The sequence below is a fragment of the Spea bombifrons genome, chromosome 6 (assembly GCF_027358695.1).
Source record: "Spea bombifrons isolate aSpeBom1 chromosome 6, aSpeBom1.2.pri, whole genome shotgun sequence".
NCBI classification, from domain to species: Eukaryota; Metazoa; Chordata; class Amphibia; order Anura; family Pelobatidae; genus Spea; species Spea bombifrons.
Window position 1 is genome coordinate 18,857,845 of NC_071092.1, and position 20,116 is coordinate 18,877,960.

A 20,116-nucleotide genomic window follows, 5' to 3' on the forward strand; every position below is an offset into this window, starting at 1 on the left:
CTCCCGCTCCCGGAGGAAGCGCCGGCTGGGTGCTCGGCGTGGCGGTCATGCTCCCCCTGCTGGATGTGCGCACCACTGCCGCTAGTTTTAGCAGCAGCTGGTGCGTTCTGACAGGGAGGGGGGGGCATGCGTGTCGTCAGCATTGGGGGCGTGGTGGCCACCGGCGCCAAACTAAAAAATCCGAAAGTCCTGTTTCCTTGTGTGGTCTTTTTGAAGTTTATCCTGGTCTGAAGTTTTTTTATGGTGTATCTGACTTTTAGCTTGTCCTGACTACCCTTTGATCCTTGATTTGGCTGTGTTCGTTCCTCCACGTGTATGACCTGGACTGCTTGACTACCCGCTTTGGATTCGACCCGTTCTCTGGCTGACTGCCTGTCCTGTGACTGACCCCTGGCTCGTATGACTGGCATTTGATTTTGCTCTCTGCCATTCTCCTGCACTTTTGTGATTCCTCATTTAGCAAATTGTGTCCTGACCGATTATCTCAGTCATCCCTATTTCGTGTGGATCTCCCCAGTTATACCCAGAGACTATCTACCTTACTATATCTACCTACTCCAGGGCCTCCTCACTGTTGGGATCATCGAATACATGGGGGTGCTTCTAGGTACATTTCTCCAGGAGAAGATTTTCTGTGGTGAGTGCTCCCGTTCACAGTAGACGTGAGTATGACAAAGCTCTCTCAGCCCAGGGGTAGAAGATTCAAGCTCATGAAACAGACATTTTCTTCCGCTCCTGTGTTGGTACACCCTGACGTCACTAAGCCCTTTATTATCGAGGTTGATGTCTCCGAGATCGGAGTTGGGGCTGTGCTGTCCTAACACAAGGAAGTCGTCTGCATCCATGCTACCTTTTTTCCAGAAAATATTCCTCTACTGAAGCTAATTATGACGTTGGTAATCAAGAATTGCTTGGAATAGTTTTGGGCTCTTTAAGAATGGCGACGTCTACTCGAGGGAGCTCGAAATCCCATTACTATCCTCACCGATCACAAAAACCTAGAATATCTCAGCACAGCCAAACGCCTAAACTCTAGACAAGCCCGATGGACGCTGTTCCTGTCTAGGTCTAATTTTATCATCTCAGAATCCAAAAATATTAAGGCCGATGCGCTATCCAGACCGTTTATTTCTACCTCAGAGGAAAGTCCAGTTCCTGAACCTATTACCCCTCCTGCTCGAATCATTTCTGCTGTTACTACTCAACTTGATTCTTCATTAAACACCTTGAAGACTCAGTCCCGTCGATTCTGGATTCGCGTAGATTTCGAAACACAGTTCAATATCTGGTACATTGGAAAGGTAACGGTCCAGAAGAAAGATCTTGGGTGTCAGTCAAGGACGTTCACGCTTCTCGACGTTTAAAGAATTTTCACTAGAAATTTCCTGATAAACCTGGCAATTCTCGGCCTTCATAGAGGGGGGTAATGTCACCCGCTCCCGCAATTCTTTTGTCCCCCGTCGTCCTGCGTCTGTCCCTCCTGGTTCCCCGCTACCCTTACCTCCGTCATCCCTACTTTGTGTGGATCTCCCCAGCTATTCCCAGAGACTATCTACCTAGCCCTGGGCCTCCTCACTGTTGGGATCATCGAATACCTGAGGGTGCTTCTAGGTACATTCCTCCAGGAGAAGAACTTCTGCGGTGAGTGCTCCGGTTTACGATAGACATGACAGGAAGTTTTTTTGGGAGCGCCAGATTTAAAAACCAGGTAGCTGTTTCTAGCAGTTCTGTGTGATTTTGTAATTCTGCTTGGCATTTTCAGGGACTTTTTAGCTCCAATACTTCCCTGTATCTTAAACCTCCTGCAGCCCAAATAAGTAAGGCTTTTTTTTGCTGCCATTCCACGTGGCACTTAAGGAGAGACATGGCTCTGCCTCTTTAGAATGACAGGAAACTATAAAAATTTAACCTCCCCTTTCCCTGTTTTCCTGCCTTCTCTGGAAGGATGCAGGGACTCTATTTTCCCTTTTAATCTTTTCTATGGATGCCCCTGGCGGGGTTTCTCCGTGTCCTCTGGCAGTTTGCCGTTCTAACCTCTTCACTGACCTGTTCCGGGTCATTCCTTCGCATTTGGCATCTCATGCAAGGCTAGCCCTGTCATAAGGATAATTCTACTTGCCTAAAAGCCTGCGGTGGGCTCTTCTCTGCAATTCTGTCCCCAGTATCACCTCGGTAGCTCGGCCAGTGGGCTCCAGAGCAGCAGTGATCCCTCTCCAGCATCGATAAGCGGTAATATGAGACCCAAGCACACTTCCGGTTTCTTACGCGATTAAAACCCTTCACCTCTCCCACAGGGTTGAATTTTCTGGTCCCTACACTGAGAAATACCACAAACCTCCCACACTGGTAAGATCTTGGCTGTTTGGTGAGAGTACTGAAGCTGGTGTTTTGTACTATACCTTATGAAGTGCCCAAGCCTTTTTGTGCTTCTTACAGGTAAGCTGTAGATCAGCAGTATGTTCTTTTAAGGACATATTTATCATTTTCTTTCTGCCTATGTGAATTGGTGTATTCTGGATTTTGTTACAGAACGTCTGCAAAAAAGACCTCCTGAGCCCTCATAGAAAAGCATTCAGGAAGGTTAAACACAAAGCCTGTGTAAATTGCTGCAGGCAGCAGATTCCCTCCTCAGACTCCCATTTTTGTCCTACCCGCTCCTGAACCTATTATGGATTTGGAAGGTGAATCTGAATATGAACATCAGAACCTGAAATCTTTGGATGGACAGGGTGTGGTCAGAAGAATCATTTTTCTTTTTATGGATGAAACTGGGAAGTTAATCGCTGCAGTAAGATCAACTTTGAACCTGCAAAAATAATTTACCTCCATTAGGGCTGACCTGTTCTGGGGTCATGTGGGGGAAAAAAAAACAAAAAAACCTTCCCATTCCAGACCAAAACCACTGCTATTCCGGTGGAGGATTCTAAGCATTTTAAGCACCCCAAAGCATAAAAGAGCTGAGAGCACTGCTGAACGAGCATTTAAAGCAGCAGCCGCAAATCTTAAATCCGCCATTGCCTCCACCTCAAGAGCAGTTAGACTCTGGCTTCAGCAGGCCCTGAAAGACCTTGCCGCCATCCCAGGTTCAGAGCAGATTGCCATAAACAGATGCCGTGATTGAGTCAGTTAGCAATGGTCACAGCTCTCTTGACTGTTTCCAGAAGGGCTCTTTGGCTTAAATCTTGAGCCGCTGATAGTGCCTCAAAAACAGGCTTCATTCCCTTGCTGTGACCTGGATCTCATACCAGAGTCTACTACAGAAGACAAGAATTGGCTCCCACAAAGAAGAGCTCCCCCAAGCTTCAAAAATAATACTTTTCGCTTTATAGGGGCAGCTATGCATCTCGGCAGTCCTTTCAGGACAAACGCTATTCCAGGGGGAGATTCCACGTGGAGACTCTCAAATCTGCCACAGAGATCCATTCATTTAGGGACTATATGACAACCATCAATCTCCAAGATGCCTGCCTCCACATTCCCATCAGAGGAAGAGATCTACGGTACCTTCGGCTAGCAGCTCCTTTGGGGAAGGAAAGTTTTGCCAATAGCCTCAGCTCCCAGGATATTTAAGTCATGGGCACTGTCTCTGCTTACCTCAGCCAGCAGAGAATCAGTGTTATTCTTTTTATCTTTTATTTTAGGAAATTTCCATCCCTTTCTTCCTTTTCCTTTTTTCCCCCCTTACATACATCAGCAGCCATAATTCATACAATAAAAAGGAAAAACATTCTTCATTTTCAAAAATGTAGGGTTCAACATTCTCTCAAGTATCCGTATATCATCAATGCTGAATTATGCTATTAATATTCTTCCACATTTAACATGTATGTTATATAGTATTAACAGCAAGATGATATATATATCTAGTCTAAATGCATTCATACGTGGTAAGGCAGTTTGATCAGGACCCGGATTGTATAGGGTTATCGGCTATCGGGGGGTTTGAGGAGCTAGGGTATCATTGCCAAGGAGTCACGTTTTTCCAAGGCAACCAGATTGTATCATGTTTTTTGATGTTATGTATTCTGAAGAAATGTTTCTCCATTTTATGTTGGTAATCAATTTGATCTAATATCTGAGGCCAGGTCAGAGTTTTTTTCTGATTTCCAGTTATGGGCAATACAGATTTTTGTAGCTGCCAATATATTGATGGCTAAATCTAAATTAGATTTTTTTTTTAGGTCTATATCTATGTGGAACAAAAAAGAATGAGGGGATAAGATCCATTCAAATCCAAACATCTTTTTAAATTTCATTATTTCAGCTTTCAAGTTGGACAATTTATCGCACTTCCACCAGATATGGACAGCAGATCCTACTTCTGAATTACATCTCCAACATTTATTGGATGTAGTACTAAACATTTCCTGTATGGTTAATTGGACATAATACCATCTGTGAAGTAATTTGTAAAATTGCTCATGGAGATTAATACAATTAATAGCTTTCCTTAATTTGTTCCAGACACCATTCCAAACCTGAAACGAATAGGAAATATCTAGCTCTGTTTCCCATTTCAGAATGTAGTTAGATTTCTCTAAGGTGAGCTCCTGTTCAAGTATTTTCCTGAACCTAGAGATTACATTTTCCTTAGGATGACTCTCCAGGAGTCTGTCTAATCTAGTCGGTGGGCTCCACATTTTAGATTTGATAAAGTTTGAAATTCTTATGTAAGAAAAGCATTCCTTGTTTGGAAGGGAAAATTTAGTTTGTAGTTCTTTAAAAGGGTATAGTTCTAAAGGAGACCACATATCGCTTATTTTGATCCCATAAGAGTGCCAAGATCTTAAGTCAATATCCTTAATTAGTAATTGAAGTGTTTCTATAGGGGTCTGGAGCGACCATGTTTCATTAGAGTCAAATCTTTTGAAACTGAACATGTTATTCAAAATCATGGGGTTAGAAATTGGTAAATCTTTTATTGTTTTGGAATTAAGCCAATAGAATTGAGATGGATCTAAATTATGGCATTTCCTTCTCTCATAATTATACCAGGGTAAATCTTGATCACGCTTAGTCTCCCAATACAAATTAGACATAAATTTTGAATGTGGGGGAAGTTAAGTCCGCCTTGTGAGAGACTTTTAAATAGTGTGGAGTGAGAAATTCTTTCTTATCAGACCACACGAATGAAAAAAATAATTTATTATATTGACTTAAGATCTTTGAAGGCACCGGGAGAGGAATAGTTCTAAATAAATATACTAACTTAGGTTAGTAACATAGGCTTTTCATGTAGTTACTCTGCCCAACCAGGAGATTTATAATTATTTCTAATTGGGTTAATTGGGTTTTAAGGCAGTCAAAAAGAAGTGTGTGATTATTATTAATGATTTCTTTATGATTCTGAAAGATTTTAATACCTAGATAATCAATATAATTCCGCCCCCAAGGGAGAGCTGATTTTGAGATTGATGTGTTCCATTCGTGAGGAGTCCATATTAAAGTCAATAATTTGAGATTTATCAATATTTAGTTTGTAATTAGAATATACTCCATATTCTCTAATAAATTCTATAATTTCAGGAATCGATGTCTCAGGCGATATTAAAGTGAGAAGGATATCATCCGCGTATAATGACTTTTTATGTTCATATGGGCCTGTTATTACTCCATTAATTTTGGTAGATTGACGAATTATAACTGTCAGAGGTTCAATCGAGAGGACATATAGTAAGGGGGCGAGTGGACAGCCTTGTCTTGGGCCATTATAAATCTTAAAAATATTAGAATCTAAATTTGGGCCTGATATTTTGGCTTGTGGATTTTTATACAATACCAATGTATTATCAAGAAATTTTCTGCTCAGTCGAAAGGTTTTTAAAGTTTCTTCCAGGAACGGACAGTTAACCCGATCAAATGCTTTTTCAGCATCCAGGAGGAGTTTTGGTGTCGTGTTATTCATAAATGAGATTTAGAATTCTGCGTGTGTTATCTTCGCTGTTCACTGTTCCTATCAATAAGAAATCCAGTTTGATCTGGATGTATTAAGTCCCGCATCACCTCACCTCACAGCTAAAATTGTAGAAAACATTTTAAATATCTAAGTTTATAAGTTTTATAAGTGAGAGAGGGCGATAATTTGTTACTTTGCTTGGATCTTTCCCGATTTTGAGAACAGGGATTATCATGGCTTGTAACACTTCAGATGGAAATTCTTTCTTAAGTAGAATCCCTCTAAACATTCTCAACATGAGAGGAGAAATAATTGGATCTAATTTTTTATTTTTTTTTAATTAAAAATTTATAGTTTCTTTATTGTTTTTTTTTGTCTTTTCTATGCAGTGTTACATTTGAGAGTTAGCATACCAGTATAATTAGTAAAAACAATACAATAACGGTATACAAAATACAGGCATACAGGTGACAAGCGTATAAAACAATACAATGTCGTTGAGAGCAGAACAATAAACAGGGAAAGGCGTTCGGTCAGAAGAGGGCCCAAGCGACCCAGAATAGGCGAAGAGTAGCCAATGACGTTGGTAGCAACAGCCTCTCCTAATCCATGATTCCTACCCTGTAGCATGCCTGGAATACCGAATAACAAAAAGCAACTAACGGGGAACATAAACCATACAGCAAAAAAAATTGAATCAGAATAGTCAAATGGTTACATCAATAACAGCAAACGACCAATATTTCCCATATCTATGGTTTAATCCATGAAAACACTACAATAGGAGTGGAAGGGAAGGGAAGGGACCGGACGCGACCCCACACTAATTCGATACTTGTTAACCTTGCCATAATGGAGAAAGCTGGAGTTGGGACCAGGGAGTCCAAATTTTATTACATAAGTGGAGCAATTGATCATTTTGAAAAGATAGTTTTTCTATGACGTGTATCCGTTCCAAGTGGTGGAAAATGTTAGTTTCGGAAGCGTATCCGATCTCCAATTGCGGGCGATTAGTAGCTTGAGAACCAAGAAAAAATGCATTACCAGCTTCCTAACGGGAGAAGGAATGTCATCAGGGAACATATGAAGCAAAGCCAATTGTGGTGTGAAAGGAAGGTGAATATGTAAATTGGTTTCAAGCTGATGAAACACCTTTTCCCATAACTGAGAAATGGGGGGACATGACCACCAAACATCAAGCATAGTGTCTTTAGCTTGAAAACATATGGGATAGCCTCGTCGAGGTGAGATACCATCTGCAGGTTATCTTTTTTTTTGCAGCTCAATGTGATGAAGACAGTGTGATAAACCTCGCATTGCGTCTAGCCATATCTCGAGAGGAAATGAAGAGTTCAGTTCCCGTTCCCGTGTTAACATATGAGGAAGCTTGTTTTCCCAAAAGTGAGTTAGAAGGGAATTATAACACATTGCAATCATACCTTTAGAAGAGGAGGCTTTAGAACACATCTGAACTATAGGGTAGTTTGAAAAAATATCAATTGTACATGTTGAGGATTTAGATTGTAATAAATGTCTAATTTGTAAAAATTTATAAAATTCAAAGGGAGATATCACATAAGTGGAACTGATGTCAGAAAAAGATCAAAGTGAACCCTTATGAAAAATATCACCCACCCTTTGTAAGGACTTACCTGCCTCTCCGGTCCCGCGCCGTGGCCGGTCCCGCGACGCTGCCTCCTCGACCGGCTTCCTGGGCAGCTAGTACCACCGCTAACAGGTCGACATCTTCACCGCGTGGCCGACCACGCGGCAAACGGGTAGCATATTACAGTAATATTACACGTTACATACGTAACGTGTTCTTATAACCTCGGGTGACCTCCTTAATGCAAGACACACCTCCACCTGTCCCTATTTAAACCTGGACTTCCTCTTCTGGTTCACCCTTGGTTGGTGTATTCTGTGGTTTTCCTGTGCGAGTTGCTGTGACTATTTCTTCGTTTGACCCGGCTTGCTGACTTCGTTCCTGTCTCCTGATTTGGCTCCTGATTCCTGTTCGTCTGGTATTTGATTCGGCTTGTTGACCTCGTCTCTGGATTCTGATTTGGCTTATCCTGATTACCTGTCTGACCCGGTTGGTTCTCTGACTTTCTGGTTCCTGTTTGGCCTGGCTAACTCTGCCATCTGGGGTCCTACCTCACCATAATCGTTACAGTACCAAGGGTCACCATGGACCCCGCGGAGATTGGCCAGAAGATGTCTACCTGTGAAGCCCGTATTGAAAGTCTGGATCATCGCATGGACCAGTTTGCGCAGGCTTTGCAAACACTCCTGGCGAGGACCGATCCAGCACGTGGTCCTCCTCCTGTGTCTGCTGCTGCACCTGTTGCTGTTCCACCGCCTGCTGACCCAGGTCTTCATACCCTCCGTTTACCACCTCCTCCCAGATATGGAGGAGATCCTGCTACCTGTCGTGGATTCCTCAATCAGTGCTCCATTAACTTTGAGATGTCTCCCTACTTGTTTCCTTCTGACAGAGCTCGTGTGGGGTATGTCATCTCCCTACTCGCTGACAGGGCTCTGGCCTGGGCAACTCCTCTTTGGGAACGCAATTCTCCAGTGGTCAACGATTATACTGACTTTGTAACCACTTTCCGTCAAGTGTTTGATAGGCCGAGTGGCGGCCATATTGCCTCGTCAAGTCTCTTTTCACTGCGTCAGGGTACACGCAGTTTATCTGACTATGCCATTGAGTTCCGTACCCTGGCTGCAGAAGTGGCATGGAACAACGACGCCTTGGTTGCTGCCTTCACTAATGGCCTATCTGACCGCCTAAAAGATGAGGTGGCTGCCCGGGACCTGCCCACGGATTTGGAAGAACTCATCGCCTACATTGGCCACATTGATCTGCGCCTCCGGGAACGGCAGGTACAGCGAGATCGCCAAAGGAGGGCTCCAGTACGTTTTGCTCCACGGCTTCTTTTGACTCTGCTTCTCTTCCGCCTGAGGAGCCCATGCAGATCGGCTCCACACGTCTCTCTGAGGAGGAGAGATCCCTGCGGCGCCAACAGAACCTCTGTATGTACTGTGGCAAACAAGGACATTATGTGCGTTCCTGCCCTGTGAAGCAGGGAAACTACAAGGCCTAAGGAGGGTTGGGGTACCTCCTCTAGGCCTTTCTGCTGCCTTTCCTCATGACCGGGCGCCTCGTATGTTTGTGCCTACATCTCTCACTATTGAGGAAAGCACCATTCTGGCTCCAGCCCTTATAGACTCTGGAGCTGCAGGAAACTTTATTGACCGTGACTTCTGCAGGCTCCACAATATACCCTTGCAGGAGAAAACCTCCCCGATCTTCGTGGAGGCCATTGACGGTCAACCTCTTCAACCTGCAGCGGTGACCCACGAAACTATCCCGCTTCGTCTCAGAGTTGGGGTTCTCCATACAGAGACTATAACGCTCCATGTGATAACTACTCCGGCTGCCCCCATTGTCTTGGGCTACCCTTGGCTGCAGCTGCATAACCCTGACATCGATTGGTCTACCCGTGAGATCACTTCCTGGCGGTGCTCCTCCTGCATGTTCCCTCAACCATGCTTAGTGAAAATCGCCTCTTATGATACCACCACCCTGCCTCCGCAATACCAGGGATATGTTGACGTGTTTGATAAGAAAGAGGCTGACTCCTTGCCCCCTCACCGTCCCTATGATTGCCCTATTGACCTGCTTCCTGGCACCGTACCCCCAAGGGGCAGAGTGTATCCGTTATCCCCGGCCGAGACTGAGGCCATGGAGGCCTACGTCCAAGAAAACCTCCAAAAGGGCTTTATCCGCCGCTCCGCTTCTCCTGCCGGTGCAGGCTTCTTTTTTGTGTCTAAAAAAGATGGCGTTCTACGCCCGTGCATAGACTATCGGGGCCTCAATCGAATCACCATTAAAAACACATACCCCTTGCCACTCATTACCGAGTTGTTCGACCGCCTGAAGGGATCAAAGGTGTTCACTAAATTGGACTTACGTGGTGCTTACAACCTCATTCGTATCCGTCAGAACGATGAGTGGAAGACAGCTTTTAATTATTATTATAAATATTATGAGTATACAGTAATGCCATTTGGGCTCTGTAACGCCCCAGCAGTATTTCAGGAATTCGTTAATGACTGTTTCCGGGACTATCTTCACCAATTCGTTGTCATCTACCTTGATGACATACTTATCCACTCGCCGGACCCTATTTCACATCGGATACACGTTAAAAAGGTCCTGGCACGCCTTCGTGAAAACCGTTTATACGCTAAATTGGAGAAATGCGTATTTGAAGTTTCCCGCGTACCCTTCCTTGGTTATGTCATTAGCGATACAGGGTTCGAAATGGATCCTGACAAGCTGCATGCCATTCTGCAATGGCCTCAACCACAAGGACTGAAAGCCCTCCAGAGGTTCCTCGGCTTTGCTAACTATTATAGACGATTTATCCGAGACTTTTCTAAGGTTGTGGCTCCCATGACTGCGCTCACTAAAAAGGGGTCTGACTGTCATAATTGGCCTGCCTCCGCTGTTCAGGCCTTCCAGAAATTGAAGAATCTGTTTGTGTCTGCTCCGGTCCTCGTTCACCCTGATGTCTCTCAACCCTTCGTTATAGAAGTAGACGCTTCAGAAATCGGCGCTGGAGCGGTCCTATCTCAGCGGAAAACATACGAAGGGCCGCTACATCCTTGTGGGTTCTTTTCCAAACGCTTTTCTCCTGCGGAGAGGAACTATGACATCGGCAACCGGGAACTACTGGCAGTCATCCTCGCCCTTACTGAGTGGCGTCATCTCCTAGAGGGTTCCCGCATACCTGTTACTATTCTCACAGACCACAAGAACCTCCAGTATATTGCTGATGCCAAACGTTTAACCCCCAGACAAGCACGATGGACTCTCTTCTTATCCCGTTTTAATTATGTTATTTCCTATCGCTCGGGGTCTAAAAATACCAAGGCCGACGCTTTATCCCGTATGTTCTGCACAGCCACAGAGGAGAAACCAGACCCGGAACCCATCGTCCCAGCTAACCGTATTATCTCCGCTGTATCTCTAGCCGTTGCTTCTCCCCTCCTACAACGCATTCAAGCCAGCCAACCATCTGCTCCAGCCCATACCCCACCTGACAAACTGTTTGTGCCTCCTGTGTACCGTGAAAGGATACTTCAGTTACACCATTCCACAAAGTTTTCTGGCCACCTTGGTCTTCGACGCACCTGCCAGGCCCTAGGCCTCCGTTTTTGGTGGCCCTCCTGGAGACAAGACGTGGCTGATTACCTCAGATCCTGCCGCATATGTGCCACTACCAAGACCCCCAGGACTCCTCCAGCTGGTCACCTACGGCCCCTTCCGGTGCCTTGTCGTCCCTGGACCCATATTGCCATGGACTTCATAGTGGAACTTCCTCTATCCCGCCGCTACACCACCATACTCACCATCGTGGACCGCTTTTCTAGGATGGTTCATTTTGTTCCGCTAGTTAAACTTCCCTCGGCCAGAGAACTCGCGGACATCTTCATGAGAAGTTGTTAGACTCCACGGAATTCCCCAGGATATCGTATCTGACCGTGGAGTCCAGTTCATCTCCCGTTCTGGAGGTCCTTCTGTAAAGCCATAGGTATCACCCTGTCCTTTTCCACGGCTTATCACCCCCAAACCAACGGGGCAGCGGAACGTTCTAATCAGCGCCTTGAACAATATCTACGTGCTTTTGTTAACGACAACCAGAACGACTGGGCTGACCTCCTCCCACTTGCGGAGTTCGCCCTCAATAACGCCGGGCAAGGCTCCACCCAACACACTCCCTTTTATTGGGTAGCACAGTTACATTACAAAAAGTAATATTACACGTTACATACGTAACGTGTTCTTATAACCTCGGGTGACCTCCTTAATGCAAGACACACCTCCACCTGTCCCTATTTAAACCTGGACTTCCTCTTCTGGTTCACCCTTGGTTGGTGTATTCTGTGGTTTTCCTGTGCGAGTTGCTGTGACTATTTCTTCGTTTGACCCGGCTTGCTGACTTCGTTCCTGTCTCCTGATTTGGCTCCTGATTCCTGTTCGTCTGGTATTTGATTCGGCTTGTTGACCTCGTCTCTGGATTCTGATTTGGCTTATCCTGATTACCTGTCTGACCCGGTTGGTTCTCTGACTTTCTGGTTCCTGTTTGGCCTGGCTAACTCTGCCATCTGGGGTCCTACCTCACCATAATCGTTACACCCTTATTCCAGCGGCGCAGTTGTAACTCTAGAACCAAAATTTCCAGAGAATTAAGCAGTGTGTCTTTGGTGATATGGAGGAGAGCGGGATTGTGTTTGGCCAATTGATTCCAGATCTGAAATGTGCAAAGTGTAGTGGGAGGAAGTGTTGGTAGCCGTGGTCGATAATACAGATTTAACCAAAGTAGTTGAGCCACAGAATACAGGTGAATATGTGAATTTTCCTGCTTAACCCATTGAGGTAGCGCTCGGTAACTAAACATGATCGACTGTGCAAGAATGGTGGCTCTATAGTAAGTCAGAACATCAGGGGCTCACAGCCCCCCTTAAATTTAGGGGAGTAAAATGCTTGTTTAGAAATGCGCAATTTACCTTTAATATTAACAAAGTTGTTTAAAGTTGTCTGTATGCGTATTAAAAATTTACGGGAAATGGTGGTCGGGACTGCTCTAAAGGTATATAGGAGTTTCGTCAGAATCATCATCTTAATAGATGAGATACGTCTAAGCCAAGAGAGATCAAAGGAGCGCCACCGTAGAAGATCATTTAAAGCTTGTTTCCAAATAGAAAAAATATTAGACTCATTCAGTTTAGCCAGGGTGCGGGGTAGCTTAATACCCAAATATAGAAGATAATCTTTCCTCCAATCAAAAGCGTAGGAATCGTGTAGTGAGGTAGACCATTAATCGGGTAAGTTAAGAGACATCGCTTGAGTTTTGTGTACATTAACGAGGGTTCCGGCTCCTCACTCCTTCCCCCGTGTTCCTTGCCTTCTTCCCTGTCCTTTGTTGTGCCCTGTAACATGTATGTCTTGTCTGGTTATGTTTATTCCTTGTCTTGTGCCTGTTTATACCTTGCGCTATTCATGTCATGTTTCTAGCCACTTCTCGTGTATATCTTATATCATGTTTCTTGCCTGGTCTCCCTTTCCCTTGCTTGTTATGTGTCTGCTATATTAACCTTTGCCTAGCTTCCATTCTCCCAGCCTGCTGCATCCTGCACGTGATTCATGTGATATGCTTCATGCCTGCTCCAGGGTGCCTGCAGGATATATATTGCTTTGTTCTGCACTTCATCCGCTGCCATATCTGGGCGCTGGTGTTTGGCTGCACAACCCTAGGTGAGGGTTGGACCCAGTCCGTGACAATGAGGGCCCTCAACCCTAGGGCCTCAATAACGCCGGGCAAGGCTCCACCCAACACACTCCCTTTTATTGGGTAGCACAGTTACATTACAAAAAGTAATATTACACGTTACATACGTAACGTGTTCTTATAACCTCGGGTGACCTCCTTAATGCAAGACACACCTCCACCTGTCCCTATTTAAACCTGGACTTCCTCTTCTGGTTCACCCTTGGTTGGTGTATTCTGTGGTTTTCCTGTGCGAGTTGCTGTGACTATTTCTTCGTTTGACCCGGCTTGCTGACTTCGTTCCTGTCTCCTGATTTGGCTCCTGATTCCTGTTCGTCTGGTATTTGATTCGGCTTGTTGACCTCGTCTCTGGATTCTGATTTGGCTTATCCTGATTACCTGTCTGACCCGGTTGGTTCTCTGACTTTCTGGTTCCTGTTTGGCCTGGCTAACTCTGCCATCTGGGGTCCTACCTCACCATAATCGTTACACCCTTATTCCAGCGGCGCAGTTGTAACTCTAGAACCAAAATTTCCAGAGAATTAAGCAGTGTGTCTTTGGTGATATGGAGGAGAGCGGGATTGTGTTTGGCCAATTGATTCCAGATCTGAAATGTGCAAAGTGTAGTGGGAGGAAGTGTTGGTAGCCGTGGTCGATAATACAGATTTAACCAAAGTAGTTGAGCCACAGAATACAGGTGAATATGTGAATTTTCCTGCTTAACCCATTGAGGTAGCGCTCGGTAACTAAACATGATCGACTGTGCAAGAATGGTGGCTCTATAGTAAGTCAGAACATCAGGGGCTCACAGCCCCCCTTAAATTTAGGGGAGTAAAATGCTTGTTTAGAAATGCGCAATTTACCTTTAATATTAACAAAGTTGTTTAAAGTTGTCTGTATGCGTATTAAAAATTTACGGGAAATGGTGGTCGGGACTGCTCTAAAGGTATATAGGAGTTTCGTCAGAATCATCATCTTAATAGATGAGATACGTCTAAGCCAAGAGAGATCAAAGGAGCGCCACCGTAGAAGATCATTTAAAGCTTGTTTCTAAAAAATATTAGACTCATTCAGTTTAGCCAGGGTGCGGGGTAGCTTAATACCCAAATATAGAAGATAATCTTTCCTCCAATCAAAAGCGTAGGAATCGTGTAGTGAGGTAGACCATTAATCGGGTAAGTTAAGAGACATCGCTTGAGTTTTGTGTACATTAACGAGGGTTCCGGCTCCTCACTCCTTCCCCCGTGTTCCTTGCCTTCTTCCCTGTCCTTTGTTGTGCCCTGTAACATGTATGTCTTGTCTGGTTATGTTTATTCCTTGTCTTGTGCCTGTTTATACCTTGCGCTATTCATGTCATGTTTCTAGCCACTTCTCGTGTATATCTTATATCATGTTTCTTGCCTGGTCTCCCTTTCCCTTGCTTGTTATGTGTCTGCTATATTAACCTTTGCCTAGCTTCCATTCTCCCAGCCTGCTGCATCCTGCACGTGATTCATGTGATATGCTTCATGCCTGCTCCAGGGTGCCTGCAGGATATATATTGCTTTGTTCTGCACTTCATCCGCTGCCATATCTGGGCGCTGGTGTTTGGCTGCACAACCCTAGGTGCTCATCACCTGGGTGAGTGTGGTCACCCTGCAACCAGGCCCTGCCCAGACTCCACTACGGCATCGTGACTCCTGCATACAACCATCGGGCGCGCTGGGTCCTTCCAGTCATCTGCTTGGACCCAGTCCGTGACAATGAGGGCCCAAAATCGAAAAAAAAGTTTTGTAGTAATAGCTTGTCAAGCCATCAAGTCCAGGGGTAGAATTTCTTTTCAGTTGGTTAACTGTGGATTGAAGTTCATCTAATTGTAAAGGGGCCTCTAATTGTAAGGTCATCTCTTCCTTGAGAATGGATAAAGACACAGAGTCAAGAAATGTCCTGATAGATTCTATCGTGGGTTGAGGTACAAGGAGGAGTAGCAAGATGCAAACCTATCAGCTATATGAGAGGGGTTTTTAAGTGGAGTCCCATCTGGTGATAAAACAAATTGGGGGCGCGCTAGAGCCGTGGAGTGGCGAAGTTTATTCGCCAACTTAGTATCGGCTTTGTTCCCTTTAGAATAAAAGCATTGGCGTAGACGGAGCCTCAGTTGGGCTGTATGTTCAACTTGAATCTCGGCTAACCGAAGTCTAACACGGCCAATATCCGCAATAAGTTGGTCTGAGGGGCATTGTTTATTCAGGGTCTCTAGATCATACAAACGTAAGAGCAGGGAGTCTTTATCATCATCCTGGGCTCTCTGTTTTTTTATATGAGAAGCGATACTAATAAATCTGCCTCTTATAATTGGATCCAATAGTTGATAAAAAGGGGCAGAAAACCCATCTGGGCCAGGAACTTTAAATTTCAGCAGATTTCATATAATATTTCGAGAAGCTGAAAAGGGGTATTCAAACCGACCAGTTTATCTATAGAAAGTTTGGGTAAATACAGCCTGTCCAAAAAATAACTTATCTTAGATTTATCCTTTTGTTGTATCTGGCAAGTTGTATAATGAATTATAATATAGTCTGAAAGCCTCGCTAATTTGATTAGAAGTTAAATATGGGTTACCATTAAAAATTATTTTATTAATTCTATTTCTATTTGTTCTGTTTTTAATCTCATTTGTTAAGTTTTTGCTGGCTCTATTACCAGACTTGTTTTAGCTTCAACAAACATCTATTGGACTTCTCAATTATTTTTTCTTTAATCATAAATTGAATTGTTCTTAAGTCTCTAGATATCAGAGTTGAAGGGTTCAGCTTATTGCTGATTTCTAATTGTGCCAACTTAATATAGAGATCTGAGAAGATCATTCCTTTCTCTTTCTTAATAATTGAACCTTGTTTTATAATATAATCTCGCATGGTGCATTTAAAAGCACACCACAGAGTCGCCTCGGAAACTGCACCATTGTCATTATTTTCTATGAACTTTTTCACCAGATTAATGAGTTGTTTTTTGAAAACTGGGGATAGTAATAAAGATTCATTAAGTCTCCAGTTAGATCTTATTTTAGATTCCTCTTTGTTTTTAAGTTCTATAAAAACTGGGGAATGGTCCGGCCATATCCGGTTTCCAATGGAGGCGGAATTACGAATTTCTGTTGATTTACTATCTGCTAGAAATTTATCTATTCTGGCGGAAGATTGATGTACCAAAGAATAAAATGTAAAGTCTTTCACAGATGGATTATTCGTTCTCCAGATGTTACGTGCGAGGCACAGCGAAAAAGATTTGGCCAGAGATTTTGTTTTAGTATCAGGGTATTGTCCTTGCATCATGCTTTTATCCAGCTTAACGCCTTGTATACAGTTCACGTCTCCTCCTATCACCAAGAAACCCTTAGAAATTTTGTGAACCCTATCAAAAAGTTTCTCTAAAAATGTAACTGTAGACTTATTTGGAGCATATATGTTGACCAATGTGTAAGTCGTGTCATTTAGCTTACATATAAGAATCCCATATCTACCTTTGTGATCACTCTCGAAGTATAACTCTTCAAATTTTATTCTATCGTTTATAAAAATTGCTACTCCTCTTTTCTTTTTATGGTCTAAGCTGGACGTAAAATCAATAGAATATCTCTTATAGTTCCAATGAATCGGAAGTCCCTTTTTCCAGTGTGTTTCCTGTGAGAAACATATATCTATTTTTTCTCGAATCAGCATATCATATAGGAAAGTTCTTTTATAGGGAAAGTTTAGTCCTTGGCAATTGATGGATGCCAATCTAAGTGTCAGATTGATTACCATCTCATTACTTCCACCCCGAAAGCCCTTGTTGCCGTCCAAACATACATTAACAACATATCGAATCCATTCGTACTTACAACCTGTACCTGAAGACATTTTATGTACTATTTGCCCCATCTGAGTATAAGGCTGAATAATGCGTAGGTGCTAACAATTAGACAAAAAAATAAAAATAAAAAATTACAAGTGTAAGTGTGTTGTCCCTGTGAGGGATTTAAAATGGTAAATCAGTAAGTGAGAATGAAATAAAATATTAGTGAGACATTATTAAAATTTCCATATTTGTGATTAATCACTGTCCCCCCAAAAAATAATAATTTCTAATGTATACCGTATTTGCTCGAATATAAGACAAGGTTTTTTTCAGAGCAAATGCTCTGAAAAATACCCCTCGTCTTATGATAGAGGTCTGACTATGAGACTAAGATCCAGATCCCCTGCAGCGCTGCAGGGGACCTGGATCCTCCTGTCTTATGCCCCCCATTTGACACCCCCCCAAACTTACCGGCACTTCTGACTCCCTAGTGTGTAGCCGGGGCAGAGGGTAGACGCAATTCGCGTAGGCAACTTCCGCTGCAGCCTGATGGAGGTGCAGTTAGCAGCAGGGGTTGGCTGCGTCCATCGTGTAGACCTTCCCCGACTGTCAGAGAGGAAAGTTTCCCACACCGGTACAGCCGGAGGGTGTATGCGCGATGGACACAGACAACCCCCGCTGCTAACCGCACCTCCTTCCGGCTGCAGCAGAAGTTGCCTACGCGAATCGCTTAGGCGTCTACCTACTGCCCCGACTACACAGCAGGGAGTCAGAAGCACCGGTAAGTTTTGGGGGGGGAGTATTAAATGGGGGGCATAAGGCATTTCTGTAGGCAGAGTGCTCTATGAAATGCCTTTTAACCCCCTTAATGCCACTCTGCCCCATAATATGCCTTTTAACCCCCTAAATACCAGAGTGGCATATAGGGGTGTAAGGCATTTCTGGAGGCAGAGTGGCGAATACAGGGTTAAAAGGCATATCATGGGGCACAGTGGCATGTAGAGGGTTAAAAGGCATATTATGGGACACAGTGGCATTTAGAGGGTTAAAAGGCATACCATGGGGCACAGTGGCAAGCCTGGGGGCAGATGTGCATAACTGGGGGGCAGGTTAGGAAATAAAAACCAAAAAAATATTTTTCTCAATCATAGCTTTTATTAAACAAAATTGTTTACATGAATTAACATTTACTAGTAAAACTTTTTTCCTATAGGGTCATCTTATATTCAGGCTTTTTCTTTTTTTCCTAAATTAATATTAAGATTTTGGGGGGTCGTCTTATAATCAAGCAAATATGGTATATCGATAGTGTGGGATGTGGCGTGTGTGTGATGAAGATTGATGTAGTGTGAATATGTAAATTTGGTTAATAAATGTAGAAAGAAAAATCAACAAGTGTAGGTGTGGTCCCTGTGAGGGATTTAAGATGAATAAATCCATATATGGAGATGAAATTAAATACTAGGGAATTCTGTCTGAGAAGAAAATTGATTTTATATATATATATATATATATATATATATATATCGATATATATCAATAGTGTATAAAATGTGAAGTGTGAGTGCAAAAACAAAAATAAATAAAAAATAATAATAATATATAGTGTATATATATATATATATATATATATATATATATATATAACACGCTATCGATGTTATTTGTAAATAAAGCGAGTTCATTTCAAAGATGTCAAAGAGTAGCTCAAATCGCTGTATTTTGCTCAGACTGCTTCATCCTGCGTCAGGTTTTTAGGTGTTAATGAGGATATGAAATGTTCCGCTTGTGGAAGGTCTAGAAATGTTAAGGTCTTCATTGGGTAGAAGATAATAAGTTTTGAAGGAGAAGTTTTATGTCTTTATATGGTGCTTTTTGCAGAGATTTTTTTTAAAATTCAAGTACATATAAAACATAAATAAGTTTTTGATATAAAAGTTGTGGAAACGAACAATTGTGTCTCTTGGGACCTCCGAGTTTTTTTAAATCTTTAGGTTAAGCCAGTCTGTGAAATCTTTCTAGAGGTGATATCCCTAGACGGTCTTTTTTGATGAAAGTTAAAAGGAGATCAGTTAAACAATCTTCTAACTGTGTATTTGTAATGTCTTCAGGAATACCTCTTATTCTTATGTTTTTACTTCTCGATCTGTCCTCTAATTATGTTACATATTGGGGTGTTGTTTGGCAGTGACATATACCAGGAGCTGTAAATTTATACCTGGAGTACAATGCGTGTAAAAAAACTAAAACTTTTTTTACTACCATAAAGTTTGACAAAGGCTGATGGTAGAACTAATGCATGGAAATGGTTAAAATACCAGCATTTGAAATACCTTGGGGTGTCTAGTTTTTAAAAATATATGGTTTGATGGGGTAAATTTGATTGGCCGGCTTCAAAGATACCCGAAATAGCACATGGGGCAGAATGACCAGCTTTGGAGGAAAAAATGGTTTTGAAATATCAAAAGGCTACTGGTACTTATTGCCCCATAACGTGCAGAAAAAAAACACAAAAACATTGGGTATTTCTAAACTCAGGACAAATAGTAGAATCTATTTAGCAGGTTTTTTCATTAGTTTTTGCAGATAAATAAACGTTTTTTGTTTAAAAGGTGAGAAAAAGTAAGTTTTTAACAAAAAAAATCACCATATTTTATTATTTTTTTTTTTTGTAAATTAGATGATATGATAAAAATAATGGTATCTAATGAGAGCCCTGTTTTTCAAAAAAAACCCATTATATAATATATGTGGGAGCACAAAATGAGAAAGAAGAAAATCACAGCTAAACAGCAATACTGAAAAATGTTAAGAGCCATTGTCCCACAATATACTACGAGTAAGAAACAGTATTGTCCTTAAGGGGTTATGCATTGTGATACCTGTGATTTGATGGTTGTTGTGCAGGTGTCTCATTAAGGGGTCTAGTACTATAATAAAGAGGGGTAGTGAGAGAGGGCACCCCTGTCTAGTACCTTTGGAGAGAGACAGGTGTGGTGAGTTAAAATTGTTGGTGGAAATGATTGCCTGCAGTGATGTGTAGATTGAGCGTATGTAT